This window comes from Lolium perenne, chromosome 3 (genome assembly GCF_019359855.2).
Source record: "Lolium perenne isolate Kyuss_39 chromosome 3, Kyuss_2.0, whole genome shotgun sequence".
In the NCBI taxonomy this organism is placed as follows: domain Eukaryota; kingdom Viridiplantae; phylum Streptophyta; class Magnoliopsida; order Poales; family Poaceae; genus Lolium; species Lolium perenne.
The window spans coordinates 108,219,754-108,239,453 of NC_067246.2; the positions used below are offsets into that span (position 1 = coordinate 108,219,754).

A 19,700-nucleotide genomic window follows, 5' to 3' on the forward strand; every position below is an offset into this window, starting at 1 on the left:
TCCTCTGCATCGGAAAATCCCTTGGGCAGATCGTATTTGTTATACCAGAACGAGTGATTCACTCGCCTGACAAACAACTGCTCATAGCCTTGGGTTTCCGCAAGGATGGCACCCATGTCGGAACCCTTGGGGGCTCCGCGTGCAACATTCGCAAAGTTGAGCGAGGGGAAGTGAGCCTTGCAGGTGGCCAAGACCAGGGAGGCGACTCCGCGTGCGGAAGATTTTTGCCAGTCCTTGATGAACTCCGGCACTTGTTCCATAAGATTGGTCATCGTATCGATGATTGTGGTTTTGGCCTTCTTCAGAGACAGAGACTTGGCGATTCCGCGACAGGCTTCAAATAACGCGTCAATAGAAATCCGCGCTTCATCGTATGCCTCCGTCCTCTTCAGGTTCGATTCTTTTGACCACTCAAAGCCAAGGCTCGCTGTGGAAGAAGGAGGTCCAGTTCCGTTAGAAAGAAAGCATATAAGGCAGTCGGAACAATGACACGGAAAAAAGCTTACGGAAGATAAGTTGGTCGATGGCCTCCGCCTCCGCTTCTAGAACTTTGTTCTTGGCTACCAAGGAGATCACGCGACCCTGGCTCTTCTCTAGTTTTTCATTCAGATCCGCCAGGACGCGAGCATGCTTGTCGGAGAGCTCCTTCCTCGCCTCAGTCTCCTTGTTGGAGGATTCTTGGATGAAGGTTTTGAGGGATTCGTTCTCCGCCTCAAGCACCTTGACCTTGGCGGATAGCTCGTCAAACTTGGAGTGCTTGGCAGTCTCTTCTGCAGGTAGAAAGTTGCACATATTATGCATCTTGAACAACTATGTCAGCACAAAAAGTAAAGACCCGGATCTCGTACCTTGAAGGCGGGTCTCAAGCAGCTGGATAGCTTTTTGGCTATTTTCCGCGTTCTGGCGCAGCCCCTCGATCTCCGTGATTTGCTCCAGCACGTGCACGCGCAGATCTTCGTGCAATTTCCGCGTGGTCTGCGAAGCAGCAAGGAGTTAGTCGGATATTAAAATCTTGGGGGCTAGCGAAGAATTCAAAGTCTTGGTATAAAAATTTTAAATTTCTGCCTAAAAGTACATTTTGGGAAAGCATCGGCTAATACATGTTACACGGAAATATATCACCCAATGCTTGGGGGCTAGTATCACCTGCCGCACTTCCTTGTGCTTGGCGAAAAACTCCTTCAGGCCGTCCTCCAGGTCGGCAAGCTCTCGCATCTCCTCGTCCGGCTTTCCCCACACTTTGTTCAGCATGGTGGAAACTTCCGCGTGACGCTGTGCAAGGGTAAGCTTTTGAAGGGACGGAGTCGGTCGAGGGTCGACCCGAGTCGCGTTGGTGACTTGAAGGAGCTTTACCTTTTGCTCCTGTTGATCTTCTGTGGGCTCCGCGAAAGCGGCGCTTGGTTGATCTTACGGAGGAACAGATGAGGAGGTCCCCTTGGCGGAGTCGCCATGGTGAGCGGGATCTTCAGGAATGTCATCAAGGTTGATGACATCTTTCGGATCCGGCTTGGAGGCGGATGAAGCCTTGGGCGGAACTTCAACCTCGGGAGTAACAGGAATAGAAGCCGGAGATGGCTTGGCTCTTTTCTTCGGGACCCTTGGGGCCTTGGGGGTCTGGCTTCCGGAGCTTCAGAAAAAACATAAAAGTATAAGAGTTTGAGCGTGAGACCAGAACGTGGATCTCGGAAGTAGGCGCTTACCCGGAAGGCTTGAAGAAATGCTGGATGGCAGGCTGCCCCTTGTTGCTGGTATTAATCAGTGAAAGGCGCTTCTTTTCCGCCTCCGCTTTCCGGGTAGCCGCAGTGCTAAGCACTTCGCGGGCGCGTTTCGCATGGGGGCTGGAAGGAGTTGGCTTCTTCCTCTTAGCAGGGCGTGGGGCCTCGGGAGCTTCCGCCTCCGATGCAGCTTCCGGATCCGTGTTGCCGGTGGAAGGAACCCGGAGGATAGTTCCGAGTTCGTTTTCTTCAAGCGCCTCGAGCTAATGCAAAGTTAAACACTTAGACAAAAAAGTTTGAATGCGAAGAGAAACAATAGACTAAAGTCAAGATGACGTACCGCGGTTCCGGAACCATTCGTGTGAATGTCTTTGTTGCACACGTGAACGTGAAGTTCACGTGGGATTTTGATGAGGAGCCGAATCCTCTTGTCGATGGCGTCGGCGGAAAGATTGTCTTTTGTGGCGCGCATTGGGTCGTCGCGCCCTGTGTATTGGAACATCAGGCGGTCCCTGTGTTGGAGCGGCTGGATCCACTTGGTGAACCAGGAAAGGGTTAAGTCCTTCCCCGTCAGCCCCTCCTCCGTCAGCTTACAGATCCGCCTGACGGCGCGCGAGAGCTGGGGCGATTCAGAAAGGTGGGGGCAGTGCGACCATGCCGGAAGCTCGATGGCGGGGCAGTTCTTGAATGGCGGCAGCTTTCATTCGCTCGCGGGGTCGGAGACGTCCTTCAAGTAGAAGAAACCCCCAGACCAGTACCTCGCGGATTCGTGGCGGTCGGTGGGGGGGTAGACGCGGCCTGGGCGGATCATGAAGGTGATGGATCCGCATGTAGCTAGTTCAGTGGATTGCCGGATCCTCTCCTTCTTGACAGTAAAGTAATACTGGAACAGAGAGAGCTCGGGGGTTACCCGGAGATGGCCTTCGCAGAGGGTGACGTGGTTGCAGATTGCAAGCACGCTGTTCGGAGAAATGTTGTGGGGTTGGAGCCCATAGGTCTTCAGAATCTCTAGGAAGAAGTCTGAAGGCGGAAATGAAAAGCCGCGCTCCACCAGTGCTTTCGTCAGCACCATCTCGTCGTCCTTAGGAGCTGGAGCTAGTTCATTCGGAATTGACCTCCAGCTTCCGTGTTGCAGGAAGCCCTCCGTCTCGAGGTTCTTCAGCTCCATGTTGGTGGTGGTGCAGGGCCACCATTTTCCCTTGGCTTCGGAGTCTCGTTGGCGAGCTTTCGACTTTTTGACGACCTCTTCCGCCTGGTGCTCCGTTTGATCCGCCCCGGAGGCTTTCTCCGGGTGAGCAGAGGTCCCATCAGCCTCCTTGCCGGAATCCTTTGAAGGATCCAGCCTGACTGGAACGAAGGGTGGAGGGGCGGAGGAGATTGGGGTCGCCATGATAGGTTCTGAGGTCGGAGGCGGAGTCGTAGAAGACATCTGAAGAAAAGGTTTTGGCGGAAACATTTTTTAGTCGGATCCGGCATCGTCAACCTAGCGATCATCCCTACCAACTACGGCAAAGGGTCGAAGCTCGGAGAACTTACCGTAATGGATTTCGCGGTGGTCGGAGTCACCGGCGACGAGGTTTTCGTACGGTGGCTCGCCGGAGTTAAGAACACGATGAACACCACGGTGGTGAAATCGCTCCGGTGATGCTCCGGCGAATTTTCCGGCGGGTTCCGGCACGGCGGAGGAGGAGCTCGCGAGCGGCGCTGCGTGGAGAGGTGAGAAAGGGGGGTGAATGAGGAGTTAGGGTTGACGGTGGATATTTATAGGCCGGAGGGACGAGATTCGTGCTCCGCATCCTGTGGTCGGAACGCAAGCGTCGCGCCGTTGGATGTGTGACACGTGTCCAAAACCCTAAACGGTAAAAATGGCTAGAGATAAGTTACCGCACAAATCGCGCGAATATGACGCCGGAATTGGCGGAACCGTTTGAGTCTTTTAAAGATTCCGGGTAATTGCGCGAGGGAAAGTTGGTTCTCATTTGACGCAGGGGCAACCCGGAAACGTATTCAAAACGTCGATGGATGAAGTCCCGCGGAATGGGAGCATTTTTTCCGACTAAAAGTTGGGAAAGGAAGAAAATGTGAAGTTAGAGTTCTTCAAGTTTCTCCGCGTTACTGACATTGTCGGATACCATGATGGACTAGCAAAGGCGGAAATAGCAGGCGAAACTCGGAGAACTCTGGGGGCTACTGTTGTGGGTATACTTCATGGGTGTACCATCGACAGTGCCTAGATCCGGCAAGCCCGGTGGCCCACAGATGGTGATGAGGCATGTGGCCCATCGGGCGGCCCGATTCTTTGTTGATCATGAAGGCAGAAGTCCGGCCCAGGATCAGTAAGCCGGATCCGTACCGACATTAGGAGGAACCCAGATCCGCGGAGGCCCGTGAGGAACCCGGATCCAGTACGACGTATATGGAAGGCGGATCCGTGACGTGCACGGCAAGATATTGTACCGTAGTTAGGCTATCTGTGATCCGGCTAGGACTCTCCATGTAAACCCTAGATCCGTGCGCCTTTATAAGCCGGATCCGGAGAGCCCTAGAGGCAGAACAACAACTCATTGTAACAACGCGAAAGCGTCCGGATAATTCCAGACAAGCAGCAGTAGGCCCTGTCATCGTGCAGGTGTTCCGAAGCTGGGTAAATCGCGTACCACCGTCCCGTGTGCACTCCGCCCTATGGCCCCTACTTCTTCTCCCCCTCGTGAGGATCCCTCCTCCGAGGTACCGTCGATTAGGCAACGACACAAACCATCGGTGATACTAGATTTCCTAGTTAACTCATTAATAGGTTATCGTGCGGGAAGCACGACAATCTACAAACCTTGATGTTATGATGATGAAGCGTGCATGTAGTCAAAAACAAAAACTCATTAATAGGTTGTTCCAAGCAAACGGTAAGCTATAAAAGAAATATACCCGGGACTGGAGACGCGCATCTAAACGCGAGGTGGACGGTGGATTCGACGCCGGTAGGTACCGGCGCCTTTAGAATCGCCGTCCTACCGAAAACTTGTTTTTACCGGCGTCGGTAGGTAAAGGAGTAGCATCCACCGCCCAATAGCTTTTAGATCCGTGCTGTGGTCCCCACCTCTCCGTTGTATTCTGCCGTATCCCTTTCCGCCTCATTCTGTATCTCCTCTAATTAGTCAAGTCACCGAACAGTACTATACAGGGCGGCGACCACCCCCAACCTCTCCAGATCGAAAAGGCGGCGACCGAGCCGTCGCCGAACCGCGGAAGAAACGGGCCTGGCGGCGGAGCAGGTGGTGGGTGAGGAGACCCGGCAGCCTTCGCCATAGATCTCCGCCCCCCGTACGTCTCAGACCACTACGTACTATCGCAGGCAGATGACGAAGACGCCGACGCCGACGCCGTATCCCTCCTGAATCCTGGACGGCCACAGGGATCTCCGCATCCGCCCCCTGGTTGCTCGCTAGTAGCTATGGCTGATCAAGGGCTCGCCGCGGCCCTCCTCATCATCCTGGCGCGTCGCCGGTCGCGTGGGCCGAGCCACGCAGGCTAATCAGGGCTCGCCGCCTCGACTTCGTCGCCTCTCTCTTCGACGAACTTACCGTCGGCACCCACGCGGGGAATTGAAGTAACTCGCCGATGCCTTCCTTTTTTTCTTCCCTGCGAGACATATTCTTGTAGAAAATATTCGAGTGTTATGCACTTTTGTGATGGAAAGGTCATGACTAGTGCATTCGCTTCAGCAAAAATGAGATCATGGTCGAACCAGTAATTATTGCTGCATTTTCTTTAGCAAAAACTAGATGATATAATTATTGCTGTATTTGTGATGACCAGAAATTCACTCAGGGCTCGAGCAGCTTTCTAATGGCTTTTTTTTGGCATAATTTTCATTCAACTCTGAGATAAGTTTCTGAACATTATGAAGCAGGCTTCTTTTTAAAATTTAAACTAATATACAGAATAGCTTTTTATTTGAAACAACAAGTACGACACCTGGAGAGCTTTTACATTTCTCAACAGGTTTCATATTGTTGTAAATACTGAAGTTAGTAACACCTTGATAGATTTTACATTCATCTGTTTTCTGTCTTTCCTATATTGTTTCAGCATGAATCTGGTATCTCGCTAAGTTAGGAGAATGAATCTGCAGAAAGGGTAGTGTTTATGAAGACTACCATTTTGTTAACCCAAGGTTACTGCATTTGTGTTGTATATTGCTCGGTTTATTCAGTTGATGAACCTGCTTGTTATATCTTGATTGAGTTTAGAGAATAAATACTAATACTGTCTCCTTAGCTCTTTTGGTTGTTCTAGGAGAGGACTTAAGTAGCAGGAAGCACTAAATTTTCTATTACCCATGTTACTAGCAGTAAGTAGTGGTTCACACATGAAAAATTGTTCAGGTAAATTTACCATCAGGCGAACAATAGTCTCTGAACTAGGATGTACTTATGCTACTGAAGTTGATCATTTATAGCTCGAAGAGATTTTTTGTTCATATAGTCATGTAGAAGAGTCTATTACTCTCCATTAACTGTGTATCTATGTTCGTAGATTGCGATTTCTGCTTTGCACGATTTCAAGTCTACTTAGAAAGATTGTGGTACTATTGTTGTTTGAGATAAATACACAAGTCCTCTTTCCAGAGTTTGTTTTAACATGTTGTGCCACTATGGCGCAGCAGAATCTATGTATCTGTTTGGGGTCTTGGTGTGACCTCAAGCACGCATCAGGTATGTGTATATGTATCTGTTGGTACCTTAGTGTCCCTCCCTCCCTAAGTACCTGGCTTTTGTGTATTTCACGTTGCAAATTACGTGGTTTTGTCATACGTGATTTGGTAGAAAGCACAACCACACAGCCTTGCGTGTGCTCATATAGCTACATGTTTCAGAGTAGCACTCCATAATTTGGCACTTGGCATCATGATTTATCATTGGTGCTTCACAGGATGCATGCCCACAAATGAATATGTATGCCCATGTGTATTGACCATAGGCCCGAGCTGAAACTAATTAAGATCAGTTTGACATATCTGTGATATTTCTTTGACAGGTTGGTGTTGTGAGAAAAGAAGATTCTATTTTCGGAACCTCGGGACAGAGGATATCGATCAGCAGTTAACAGCCATACATGAACGTGATTTAGCGGCCATGAAATTAACTACGATGAAGTTTTTTGGCACTCACTCTTGTCCCGATCCATTACTATCCAAGAAAGTCAGTTAACAATTTCAAGTGTAGCATCCTCTGTGTGGTTTAATCTGCTAAGATTTAATTTGATGTTGCTGGCAGTTGTAACTGGTCATCTGGATAAATGTAAGGAGAACAAAAACATGTTGGTTGCCCTTGTCCACCGAGTTCTCTTGATCTCTCTCATTGGCTATTCTACCACGCTGGAGCTTATAATTTTGATGACATCCTTTCAATTGTTAAAGTAGACCATTATGTGTTTATCTAAAAAAACATTGATTGTATTTATCTCAAAAAACATTGATTGTTCTACTTTTTTTCATTAGCCGAGATGTGCATGGCACGTGCAAGCTTACTAGTACCTTTAACAGGAAAAGGGCAACGTGTGAAACTTCAGATTATTTGCTTCCTGAAATGTGTGCTTTCATTTCCACGTCACAACTGAGACCAATGTGAAATTAATCATTTTTGTGGAACTTATTTTAATACACATGAAATTGGTAAAAATTCCATAAAATCACTTTGAAACATGCACAAGAATAAGGTTGCGCTCTATGCGTTTCAAATTCACAACTCGTGCTACCAACACTCTTGTTGAAATATTGGCTATATATTTTTAATGTGAAACATGATCGGAGAACCGAAACACTAGAAGGATTTTATTGTCAACTTGTGAAACACTATCGAATAGCCCATTTATTATTGAAACACCGTCTATACATTTTTTAACTAATGGAAAACAAGGAAGATGAACTAAAACACTAGAAGGGATCCATGCTGAACTTGTGAAACACAATCCTATATCCCATCCATCATTAAAACATTTGTGAAACAACAACTTAATTGTGAAAATGAAACAAGTCGATTATTTAAATGGTTAGCCATTTTGTGAACCACAGTGAAATAGCCCATGCATTATTGAATCATTGCCCATCCACTTGTAACTAATATGAAACATGACCGACAAACTGAAACACTAGAAGATTTCTATTGTCAACTTGTGAAACACAATCCTATAGCCTATGCATTATTGAAACACCGTCCATCCAAGTGTAAATAATGTGAAAAATGCCCAATGAACTAAAACACTAGAAAGATTAATGGTCAACTTGTGAAACAGTTAAAGCACATCATGTCCAGCTTGTGAAACACAATCAAGCAACCCATGCACTATTGAAGCACCCTCCATTCATTTGTAATTAATGTGAAACATGAACGCCCAAGTGAAACACTAGAATGAACCTATGGTGAACTTGTGAAACACAATCCTATAGCCCATCCATCATTGAAATATTTGTAAAACAACAATTTAATTGTGGAATGAAATAGCTATATTATTTAAGTGCTCATCCATTTTACGGAACATAGTTAAATAGCTCATGCATTATTGAAACCTCGTCCATTCATTTGTAACTTTATGTGAAACATGACCGACGAACTGAAACACTAGAAGGATTTTATGGCGAACTTGTGAAACTCAATCCTGTAGCCCATGCATTATTGAAACACGATTCATCTACTTGTAACCGATGTGAAACATGCCCGACGAATTCAAACACTAGAAAGATTCATGGTCAACTTGTGAAACAGTTGAACGATTCCATGTTCAACTTGAAACACAATAAAATAACCTGTGCATTATTGAAGCACCCGTTGTTCATCTGTAATTATGCGAAACATGAACGACCAAGTGAAATAATAGAAGGATCCGATGGTAAACTTGTGAAACACAATCCTATAGCAAGTACGTCATTGAAATATTTGTGAAAGAATAGCTTAGTGTGGAAACGAAATTACTTGAAGGGTCCCATGGTAAACTTGTGAAACACAATCCTATAGCCGCATCATTAGACTATTTGTGAAACAACAACATAATTATGGAAATGAAACATACCCGATGAAATAGCCCATGCATTATTGAATCATTGCCCATCCACTTGTAACTAATATGAAACATGACCGACAAACTGAAACACTAGAAGAATTCTATTATCAACTTGTGAAACACAATCCTATAGCCTATGCATTATTGAAATATCGTCCATCCAAATGTAAATAATGTGAAACATGCCTAATGAACTGAAACACTAGAAAGATTAATGGTCAACTTGTGAAACAGTTGAAGCACATCATGTCCAGCTTGTGAAACACAATCAAACAACCCATGCATTATTGAAGCACCCTCCATTCATTTGTAATTAATGCAAAACATGAACGCCCAAGTGAAACACTAGAATGAACCCATGGTGAACTTGTGTAACACAATCCTATAGCCCATGCATCATTGAAATATTTGTAAAACTACAACTTAATTGTGGAAATGAAATAGCTAGATTATTTAAGTGCTCGTCCATTTTATGGAACATAGTGAAATAGCTCATGCATTATTGAAACCTCGTCCGTTAATTTGTAACTAATGTGAAACATGACCGACGAACTGAAACACTAGAAGGATTCCATGGCGAACTTGTGAAACTCAATCCTGTAGCCCATGCATTATTGAAACACGATCTGTCTACTTATAACCAATGTGAAACATGCCCGACTAATTCAAACACTAGAAAGATTCATGGTCAACTTGTGAAACAGTTGAACGATTCCATGTTCAACTTGAAACACAATAAAATAACCTATGCATTATTGAAACACACTCCGTTCATCTGTAATTATGCGAAACATGAACGACCAAGTGAAATAATAGAAGGATCCCATGGTGAACTTGTGAAACACAATCCTATAGCAAGTGCGTCATTGAAATATTTGTGAAAGAATAGCTTAGTGTGGAAACGAAATTACTTGAAGGATCCCATGGTGAACTTGTGAAACACAATCCTATAGCCGCATCATTAGAATATTTGTGAAACTACAACATAATTATGGAAATGAAACACTAGAAAGATTCATGTTCAACTTGTCAAACAGTTGAAGCAATCCACGTCCAACTTGTGAAACACAATCAAAAAAGCCATGAATTATTGAAACACCCTCCATTCATTTGTATTTAATGCAAGACATGAACAGCCAAGTGAAACACTAGAAGGATCCCATGGGGTGAACTTGTGAAACACAATCCTACATCTCATCCATCATTGAAAATTTGTGAAACAACAACTTAATTAATTCCGGAATTGAAGGAACTATATTATTTAAGTGGTCATCCATTTTGTGAAACATAGTGAAATAGCCCATGCATTATTGAATCACAGTCCATCCATTTGTAACTAATGTGAAACATCTATGACAAACTGAAACAATAGAAGGATTCCATGGTCAACTTGTGAAACATAATCATATATCCTATGAATTATTGAAACACCACACATCTATGTGTGTAACCAATGTGTAACATGCCCGACGAACTGAAACACTACAAAGATTCATGGTTAGATTGTAAAACAGTTGAAACATATAATGTTCAGCTTGTGAAACACAGTCAAATATCCCAAGCATAATTGAAACGCCATCCATTCATTTGTAATTAATTAAACATGAACGACCGAGTGAAACACTAGACTGATCTCATAGTGAACTTGTGAAACACAATCCTATAGCCCATGCATCGTTGAAATATTTGTGAAAGAACACGTTAATTGTTGAAATGAAACAACTGGATTATTTAAGTGCATATCCATGTTGTGAAACACAGTGAAATATTCCATGCATTATTGAAACATCAGACATCCATTTGTAACTAATGTGAAACATGAACGATGAACAAAAACACTAGTAGGATTTCATGGTGAACTTGTGAGACACAATCCTATAGCCCATTCATCATTGAATATTTGTGAAATAGCAGAATAATTGTGGAAATGAAACAACAAGATTATTTAAATGGCCATCCATTTTGTGAAGCACAATCGAATAGCCCATTCATTATTGAAACGCCGTCCATTCGAAGTAATGTGAGACGACATGCACGGAGAACTAATACACTACAAGGATTCCATGGTCAACTTACAACCCATGCATTATTGAAACACCGTCCATCTTTTTTTAACTAATGTGAAACATGCCCGATTGATGAAATAGTAGAATGATTCCATGGTCAACTTGTGGAACAATTGATGGATTCCATTTTTAACTTGTGAAACACAGTCAAATTGCCCGTCCATTATTGAAACACCCATCCATTCAATTGTAACTAATGCGAAACATGGAAGATGAACTGAAACACTAGAAGGGATCCCATGCCGAACTTGTGAAAACATAATCCTATATCTCATCCATCATTGAAATATTTGTGAAATAACAACTTAATGTGAAACATTCCCAATATGGAAATACCCTCCAATCCTTTGGAAATAATGTGAAGCATGCCCATCATATTAAAACTTATATGTCACTAATGTGAAAAACCCTCCTTCAATTTGAAACTTATGTGAAACATGCACATCCTATTCCAACTAATATGAAATACCGTCCAACCTTCTGAATCTAATGTGAAACATGCCCATCATTTTAAAACTTATATGACACTTATAAGAAACACCCTCGTTCCATTGGAAACTTTTGTGAAACATGCACATCATATTCCAACTTAGATGAAACTAATGCGAAATGTGTGACATACCATCCATCCTTTCAAATCTAATGTGAAACATGCCCATCCTTTTGAAACTTATATGAAACTTATGAAAAACACCCCTTCTTCCATTTGAAACTTATGTGAAACATGCACTTCCTATCCGAACTTATATGAAAATAATGAAATATGCGAAATACACTCCTTCCATTTGAAACTAATGTGAAAAATGCCCATCCTTTTGAAACCTATTTGACACTAATGTGAAACACCCTCCTTCCATTTGAAACATATGTGTAACGTGCACATCCTATTCCAACTTATATGAAACTAATATGAAACACCCTATGCGCAAAAACAAATTGAATACCCCCCCCAATCCATTGTAAACTAATGTGGAACATGACCATCGAACTGAAACACCATCCATAGGTCATGGATTACCGAATAATTTACGAAACAATTGTAACCTAGTTCTTATATTGAATCTCAACAAAGTGAAACACCCTCCATCCATTTAAACAAATGTGAACCAATTGAAACGTGTACAATATATTGACATACATAAAAAGTGAAACAACTTATATCCTTTCCAAACTTATATAAAAAAATGATATATCATTTTATGCCCAATATGTGAAATACCCTCCAACCCTTTGAAACTAACGGTGAAAGATGCCCATCCTATTGAAACTTATATGTCACTAATGTGAAACACCCTTTTTCCATTTCAAACTTATGTGAAACATGCACATCATATTCGACTTATATGAAAATTTGAAATATGTAAAATACCCTCCATCCTTTTGGATCCAATTTGAAACATGTCCATCCTTTTGAAACTTACATGCCAATTATTAGAAGCACCCGATTCCATTTGAAACTTATGTGAAATTTGCGTGTCCTATTCCAACTTATATGAAATAAATGTGAAACACGCTACACTCATAAAACAATTAAACACCGTCCGTCCATTTTAAAGTAATGTGAAACATGATCGTTGAAGTGAAACACCCTCCATCCATTTAATGTGAACCATCCTAGCTATGCCCCCAAAAAGTGAAACACGCTCCATCCATTTTAAACTAATGTGAAACATGACCGTCGAAGTGAAACACCATTCATAGGTCATGCATTACTGAAATATTTGTGAAACAATTGTAACCTAGTCCTCACATTGATGCACAACAACGTGAAACACCATCCATCCATTTAAACAAATATGATCCAGTTGAAACTTGTACAATACATTGATATAACATATATCTTTTCCAAACTTATATGAAACTAATGTGAAACACCCTCCTTCCATTTCAAACTCATGTGAAACATGCACATCCTATCGCAACTAATTTGAAATACCCTCGGACATTCCGAATTTGATGTGAAACATGCCCATCCTTTTGAAACTTATATGACACTAATGTGAAACACCCTCCTTCCATTATAAACTTATGTGGAACATGCACATTCTATTCCAAGATGAAACTAATGTGAAATATGTGAAATACCGTCCAACCTTTTGAATCTAATGTTAAACATGCCCATCCTTTTGAAATTTATATGAAAGTTATGAGAAACACACTCCTTCCATTCGAAACTTATGTGAAACATGCACATCCCATTCCAACTTATATGAAACTAATGTGAAAATTGTAAAATGCCCTCCTTCCATCTGAAACTAATGTCAAACATTCCCATCCTTTTGTAAAGCATATGAATGTTTCCATGATGTATCGCTATTGTTCCACATTTAATCATCTAGTGGTTTCACTTCAAAAATTAAGTTAGTGTTTCACAAATAATTAAATAATGCATGGTCTATAGGAACGAATTTCAGAAGTTGACAACGGAATCCTTCTAGTGTTTCATTTGGATGGGCAAGTTTCACATTAGTTTGAAATGCATGGAGGGTGTTTCACTTTTTTTGTATTAATTTAAGATCTAGATTCCAATTGGTCCAAAAATAATTTAATAATGTATGGACTACATGAATTTGTTTCACTAGTAGACCATGGAACCACCCTATTGTTTCACTTACACACGCATGTTTTAGATTAGTTTGAAGAAATGGATGGCGGGTGTTTAAATTTTTTCTGGGTAGCAATGTAATATCTAGGTTCCAATTATATATTGTACAAATAACTCAGTAATGCATGGGTTATAGGAATGTGTTTCACAAGTGGACCATGGAATCCTCCATTAATTGTTTCACTTTGATGAGCATGTTTCACCTTACTTTGAAATGGATGGCATATGGAGGGTGTTTCACTTTTGTGGTATCAACGTAAGATCTAGGTTCTAATAGTTTCACAAACAATTCAATAATGCATGGCCTATGGGAATGTGTTTGACAAGTTCACCACATTAGTACAAAAGGATGGATGGTATTTCACTTGGGTCTACCTACTTGTTTCACTTCCAGAATTAAGCGTTTCACAAATAGTTCAATAATGCATGGGCTATAGAATGTATTTCACAAGTGTTTTGATGGAATCCTTCTAGTGTTTCACTTAGATGCACATGTTTCACATTAGTTTGAAATGGATGGAGGATGTTTCGCCTTTCTTTAACATTCTAAGATCTAGGTTCCAATGGTTTCACAAACAATTCAGCTGTCTAGTCAATAGGAATGTGCTTCACAAGTTGCCCATGGAGTCCTTTTAGTGTTTCACTTGGATGGACATGTTTCACATTAGTTCGAAATGGGTGGATGGTGTTTCACTTTCTTTCTGTATCATTATAAGATATAGGTTCCAATTGTTTCACAAATAGTTTAAATGTTTTAGCCAAAAGGAATATGTTTCAAAAGTTGACCATGGAGTCCTTCTAGTGTTTCACTTGGACGGATATGTTTCACATTGGTTTGAAATGGGTGGAGGGTGTTTTAGTTTTTTCCTATCATTGTAAGATATAGTTTCCAATTGTTTCACAAATATTTCAATAATGCATGGCCTATGGGAACGTGTTTCATAGGTTCACGATATTAGTTAGAAAAGGGAAGGAGGGTATTTCACTTTTTTGGCACCAAATTTAAGAGCTGGGCTAAATTTGTTTCATAAGCCTTTCAATTATTTTAACATAACCGAATGTGTTTTACAAGTTGACCATGAAATCATGGGAGTGTTTGGATTGTTTGACATTATTATGAAAACGATGGTGTTCCACATAAGAGTTAAACATTGTTTGTATTTCCCTTAGGTGTTTCACAAGTTTCATTTCACAAATATGGATTTCACAAGTTTCATTGGACAAATACATGTTTCGCTAGTGTTTCACTCAGGCTTCTTGTCGGTTTCACTAGCGTTCCACATGAGAGTTAGATCTTCCGGTATCGATTGGCGACTGGACCAATTCCAAATCAACCCAATTACAAAATTATGACACTCTAGAATAAGATCTCTCAAATAAGTAAAATCATCGGCATAATCAGATGAAACCACTTATTGGAATAGTTTCAATGGATTTCCACAAAAGTCCATACAGTTTAAAACATGTTACCACATCTTTTCATTCAACTATTATGGTTCACAAAATTCCACATTCGATTCGCGCATGTTTCACTCGATTCCAGTTTAACTAAAAGATGTTTCAGATGGGCTTGTAAAGGATATGGTGGCATTCGACCCAGCTTGTTCACAAGTGCTCGGAACAGGTTGAGAAAAATTGAATTGACATTCATATTAATTTTACATGTATCACTTAGTTTCCCTATGGATTAAATTTAAACTTCAGAAATCAATTGGATGATAGACATCTTCTATTGAATTATTATAAGAAACCATTGTGGTTTCAATATATTTTCAGAAAATATGAAAGTAGCTTCCACAAATTAAATCATGTCCTCAATATATATCACATAAAGAGGTCATATTCTGAACAAGGTATAAAACAAGAAGCGCCATGCACACAATTATTAGGAGAAAACACCCAAATCAGTCACCCCGACAAGTTGACAACACAAATAAGGACCAGATATTCCTGCACCTCAATAGCTTAAATGGCAACAAACTCAATGTATCGGTTTGGAAGAAAAGCCACATTAAATTAACAACTACTAAGGTCAGACTCGTTTCACAACTTTGGACAATGCATCAGCTGATCAAAGACTACTTGTAAAGGTTCAGGTCAATACCATCAACATTCCTACTCACTCGTGGTTGTATAATACTGAAAGGTGGCCACGTTGCCAAAATCATATAGCTGAAGCACTTGTAATGTTGATAAGTCAAAATACAGACCTGCACATTCTTTCCTAATTCTCTGAGGGTGCCCCTTGCTTGTACATCTCTAAGGCTCTAGCTCTTGTTAAATAACAGGCGCACCTGGTTTTCGAGTCAAAGATGCCATCTAGGAGGTGGTAAAACACAAAAGGCGAATTAATTGAGTAGATAGTCCTCGCAAACAAGAAAAGCAATGGTACTGATTCAACATTGCAAGACATTACAATGAACAAACTAACAACAGGCCTATCGGCTGCACTAACGCCTCATCTTGCCAATTTGCTTACCCAATGAACATGGTCAAACCACACAAGACTAGCACAAGACAATTGTTTCCTGGATTTTCGTTGTTTCCTAGTCCAGTCCTCCTCATTATATTTTATAACTAGAAAATGTTGCAAGCATCGACAATAAATGTATAGTTGATTGCCTTCTATTCAATCTAGCAGCTCGTTTGCCCTCCAACTTCCGCATCGTCACCATCCAGTGGCGTGTGAACTCCTGCCTTGCGGGCAAACGTGCCATGGCCACAACCTTGCCTCCTCATCTGCCAATCCAAGAAATAAGATTGCTTTGGTTTCATGGGAATATTTCACAAACAATCTTGATAAATTCCAAGATTCTTGTTTTGGTTTCACATACAATATACCCTTCGGAATCTGTTAAACATATTTATTTTGGCTTCACGTCAATATTTCACAATTGTTTCTAAGAAAATTCACATGGATTTCACTTCAGTTTCAAGTATCACATCTGTTTGTCAAAGTTTTTTCTAACAATTTCCTGTCAGTATAGGTTTACAATTGGATTAGGTTGACCAAAAAAATCATGAAGTTTACACAAACTATGATACAAGTTTAACTATCAGGTAATCTTGAAAAGGCCACCCATAATAAACTCATGATGGGGGAAATCTGCACGTATATCTGTCGAAACTTGCAAAGAACAAAACTGAACAAAAAAATGTCATAATCCTTCGTTGCAGTAGCCCAAAATCTGTAAAAGAGATTAAATCAAATATAAAGGGATTTGCATGTTGTGCCTGATTCCTATCGCCACAAATCTACGAACTGTACAAGAACGAATCTCCAATCACACGAACAACGAACCCACACAAGTGACCAGATGGAATTACACAGATGTATTTGGGGTCGCCATTATACCTCCAAGGCCGTCACGGCGGTCAGCGCCGGTGTCTGGGAGCCGGGGATCCTGCGCTTGCCCAACTGGCTCCCGTGTCTGGAGGAGATGCTCCCCGAGGAGCCCGCAGTTGGTTCCGCGATTCGGTTCGATCTCAGACTACCGGCAACAAGAGGGTGGAGAGAAGAGCGAAGAATCGTTAGGATCCATGGCGAATCTGGAGAAATTGCTATTCACGGAAGAGACTAGGGACTTCGAGCAAAGAGAAGGGGTGCGAAGCAGATATTTTGGTTGGGAGTCGAAAGGGGCAGACGCCAGGACGCTCGACAGAGTATCTGACAGGCATCAGGTCGTATGTACAGGTATTTGCTAATTGCGCCTCATGTATCGAAACGGTAAGCTATAAAAGAAATATACCCGGACTGGAGACGCGCATCTAAACGCGAGGTGGACGGTGGATTCGACGCCGGTAGGTACCGGCGCCTTTAGAATCGCCGTTCTCATCTTCCTACGAGATCGATCTTCCTACTGACTGCAACAATCAAACTTAGTAAAAACTCAGACCCAAGAATCATTTAGTAATATAAAACATTTGCTATGCGGTTCACAGTTTTCACCAAAGACTTATTCAACTACCAATCGATCCTACACTGGATTCAGGACCAAGGTTTAAAATAGCGCGCTATTTCTCCGCTAATACCACGCAATAGCATATTTGGAGGGTCTGCGCTAAATTTTAGTATTTTTGCTTGCTATGGCGCTATTTGTGAAATAGCATGATATATCGTGCTAAAACTTCATAGCGGTAGCGCGCTATTTTTTCAAGCTAAGTTCCTTTCACTTTTCAGTGGTAATGAACTACTATATGTTGATTTCTCTTCTATATTAGAACTTAATATCGCTAATGCTGATGATTTTTAAGAAAGAATTTATACTATGTTGTTGCCTTGTGGAATACTGATGTTAGCCTTCTGAAAAATTGGAGATCTATTTGTTGTATGTGGTTATATATGTATGGTTCAGTTATTTTTGGACAAAATATCCAACCTTTTTAACGAAATCCTTTATTTTTAGACTATATTTGATAAAAAATTTCAAACCGCTATTTGAAATATAGCACGAAATTAGTACGATATAACGTCCATAGCGTTTGAAGGAGACCGGCGCTATTTTAAACCTTGTTCAGGACTAAACGAACTCAAATAGAACAGGAGCTTGTATGGCGCATGATTTTACCGGTTCTGGAGACCAACTCCACCTCCAGCTTGACAGGGAGCGCGTCGACGGGTTCCACCTCGCGATCATCGTCGTTCCGGGGATGCAATGCTTCGGCCGCCCTCCTCTTGCGCTCGCGCTTCTGGTAGAGGAGCTCGACCTTGTCATCGTCGTGGTCGGCGACCCTGCTGACAACCTTGTCGAGGAGCTCTCGGTCCAGCCTAGCGATCCAGCGGCTGTGCTCTCTGTAGTTGTCGACGAAATCGACCTCCTCCTGAGAGATGACAATGTCCTTATCGTCGACATCCGGCAGCAGTGGCGGTGCCAGGATGACCTTGTTCTTCTTGTTTCTCTTCCCCATGGAATACAACGCTAAACTCACTGGCTTCAGCAACAATGGCGTACACACGAATACTTACGCTAGCGCTCTCGCGCCGCTCCCGCGAGCGGCCGGGAGCCCGTGGCGGCGCCCCTCCCCGACCCCCCCTCCCCTCCCCCTCCGTCTCGCCGCCACCAGAGGGCGTCGCCGGGCAAAGCCCGCGCAACACCGGCAACGGCGGGCCCCCCCTCTCCCTCGCGCGGTGGTGGCGGCGCGGGCCGTCCGCTGCCGGTGAGGGCGCCGGCCCAGGGCGTCGGGCGTGGCGGCGCGGAGCTCCGGCGTTGGTGTGGAGACGGCGCACCCCTTGGCGTGCTCGCGGCGGTGGTCCCTCCCCGGAGCGACCTCGGCGGCGGGCGGCGCGACCTCCGCCCTGTCGGTCTGGTGGAGGCGACGGTGGCGCGGATGGCGTCCGGCGCGGCGAGATGCAAGGCAGGCGGCGGCGCAGCGCTTGCGCGGGCTCGACGTGGAGGCCGCCTGGTGCGGTGGTGGCGGCTCCTTGGGCCTCCGCGTGTGCAGACCAAGGCAGGGGCCTGATCCCCTTCGAGCCGTCTCCGTCCCAGATCTGCTGGCGCCGACAGCCGCGGGGGCTGAAGGCGGCCGCTTTCGCAGGTTCGGTTCGGATCTCCTCACGTCTTGCTTCGGTGGTGCTGGTTGCGGTGGCCGGCCTGCGCCTTGGTTGGCGGTCGGTGGCTTCTCGACGTTGTCCTTTGCTCTCTCTTAGGTTGTTAGTGTGCAGAGGTGGGACGCCGGGGCGGCGGCCCCGGACGGTGGGAGTTATGCTGGTTGGCGGGCGAACCAGAGACTCGGGTGTTGGTTGGGAGCCTCGGCCGTGTGGACGGCGTGGTTCCAGCGAGCCACATGCTGTGACAGCGGGGCGGTTGTTGCTACGGCGGCGACCGCTTCCCTGTGTGGATGGGCAGAGTGCTATTGCCGGGGGAAACCCTTGCCCGTTTGGGCCACGACGGCGACGTCCGTGGACGTCGTTCCCTTGTTGAAGGCGTCGGTGTGGCGGCGCTCAGTTCATCCACGACCTCCGGGTGAAAACCCACGATCTCTGGATCGGGCGGTAGCGACGCTTTGGCGCCGTACTCTTCTTGAAGATACCGCCTTGGAGTTCATGGCGTATGGCTCTCCGTTGGTTGTGCGGCGGAGGTGCGGTGCCTCTTGGTGTTGGCTCTTCGTCTGGCGATCCTCGGCAAAGCTTGCTTCGTCCTCTTCCCTTGTCGAGCTTCCTTGGCGCTGCTGTGCAGTTTGTGAGCAACGAAGGTTGGCCCCCGGTGGTGGTCGGCCTCCGGTGGCGTTTCTGCTTCGGAGGAGTTTTGTTGAGGCGCG

The 19,700-nt window shown here is 43.8% G+C and overlaps 2 long non-coding RNA genes across 2 annotated transcripts; one reads left to right on the forward strand and one right to left on the reverse strand.

Annotated features, from left to right (window-relative positions):
* The first annotated feature begins 4,871 nt into the window (after positions 1–4,871).
* On the forward strand, positions 4,872–7,072 carry LOC127342121 (uncharacterized). Its single transcript, XR_007876237.2, has 2 exons — positions 4,872–5,319; positions 6,750–7,072. It is a non-coding gene; the product is annotated as an uncharacterized lncRNA (long non-coding RNA).
* Positions 7,073–15,772: 8,700 nt separating this feature from the next.
* LOC127342122 (uncharacterized) lies at positions 15,773–17,188 on the reverse strand. Its single transcript, XR_007876238.2, has 2 exons — positions 16,798–17,188; positions 15,773–16,181 (listed from the first exon to the last, which is right to left on the reverse strand). It is a non-coding gene; the product is annotated as an uncharacterized lncRNA (long non-coding RNA).
* Positions 17,189–19,700: the final 2,512 nt, after the last annotated feature.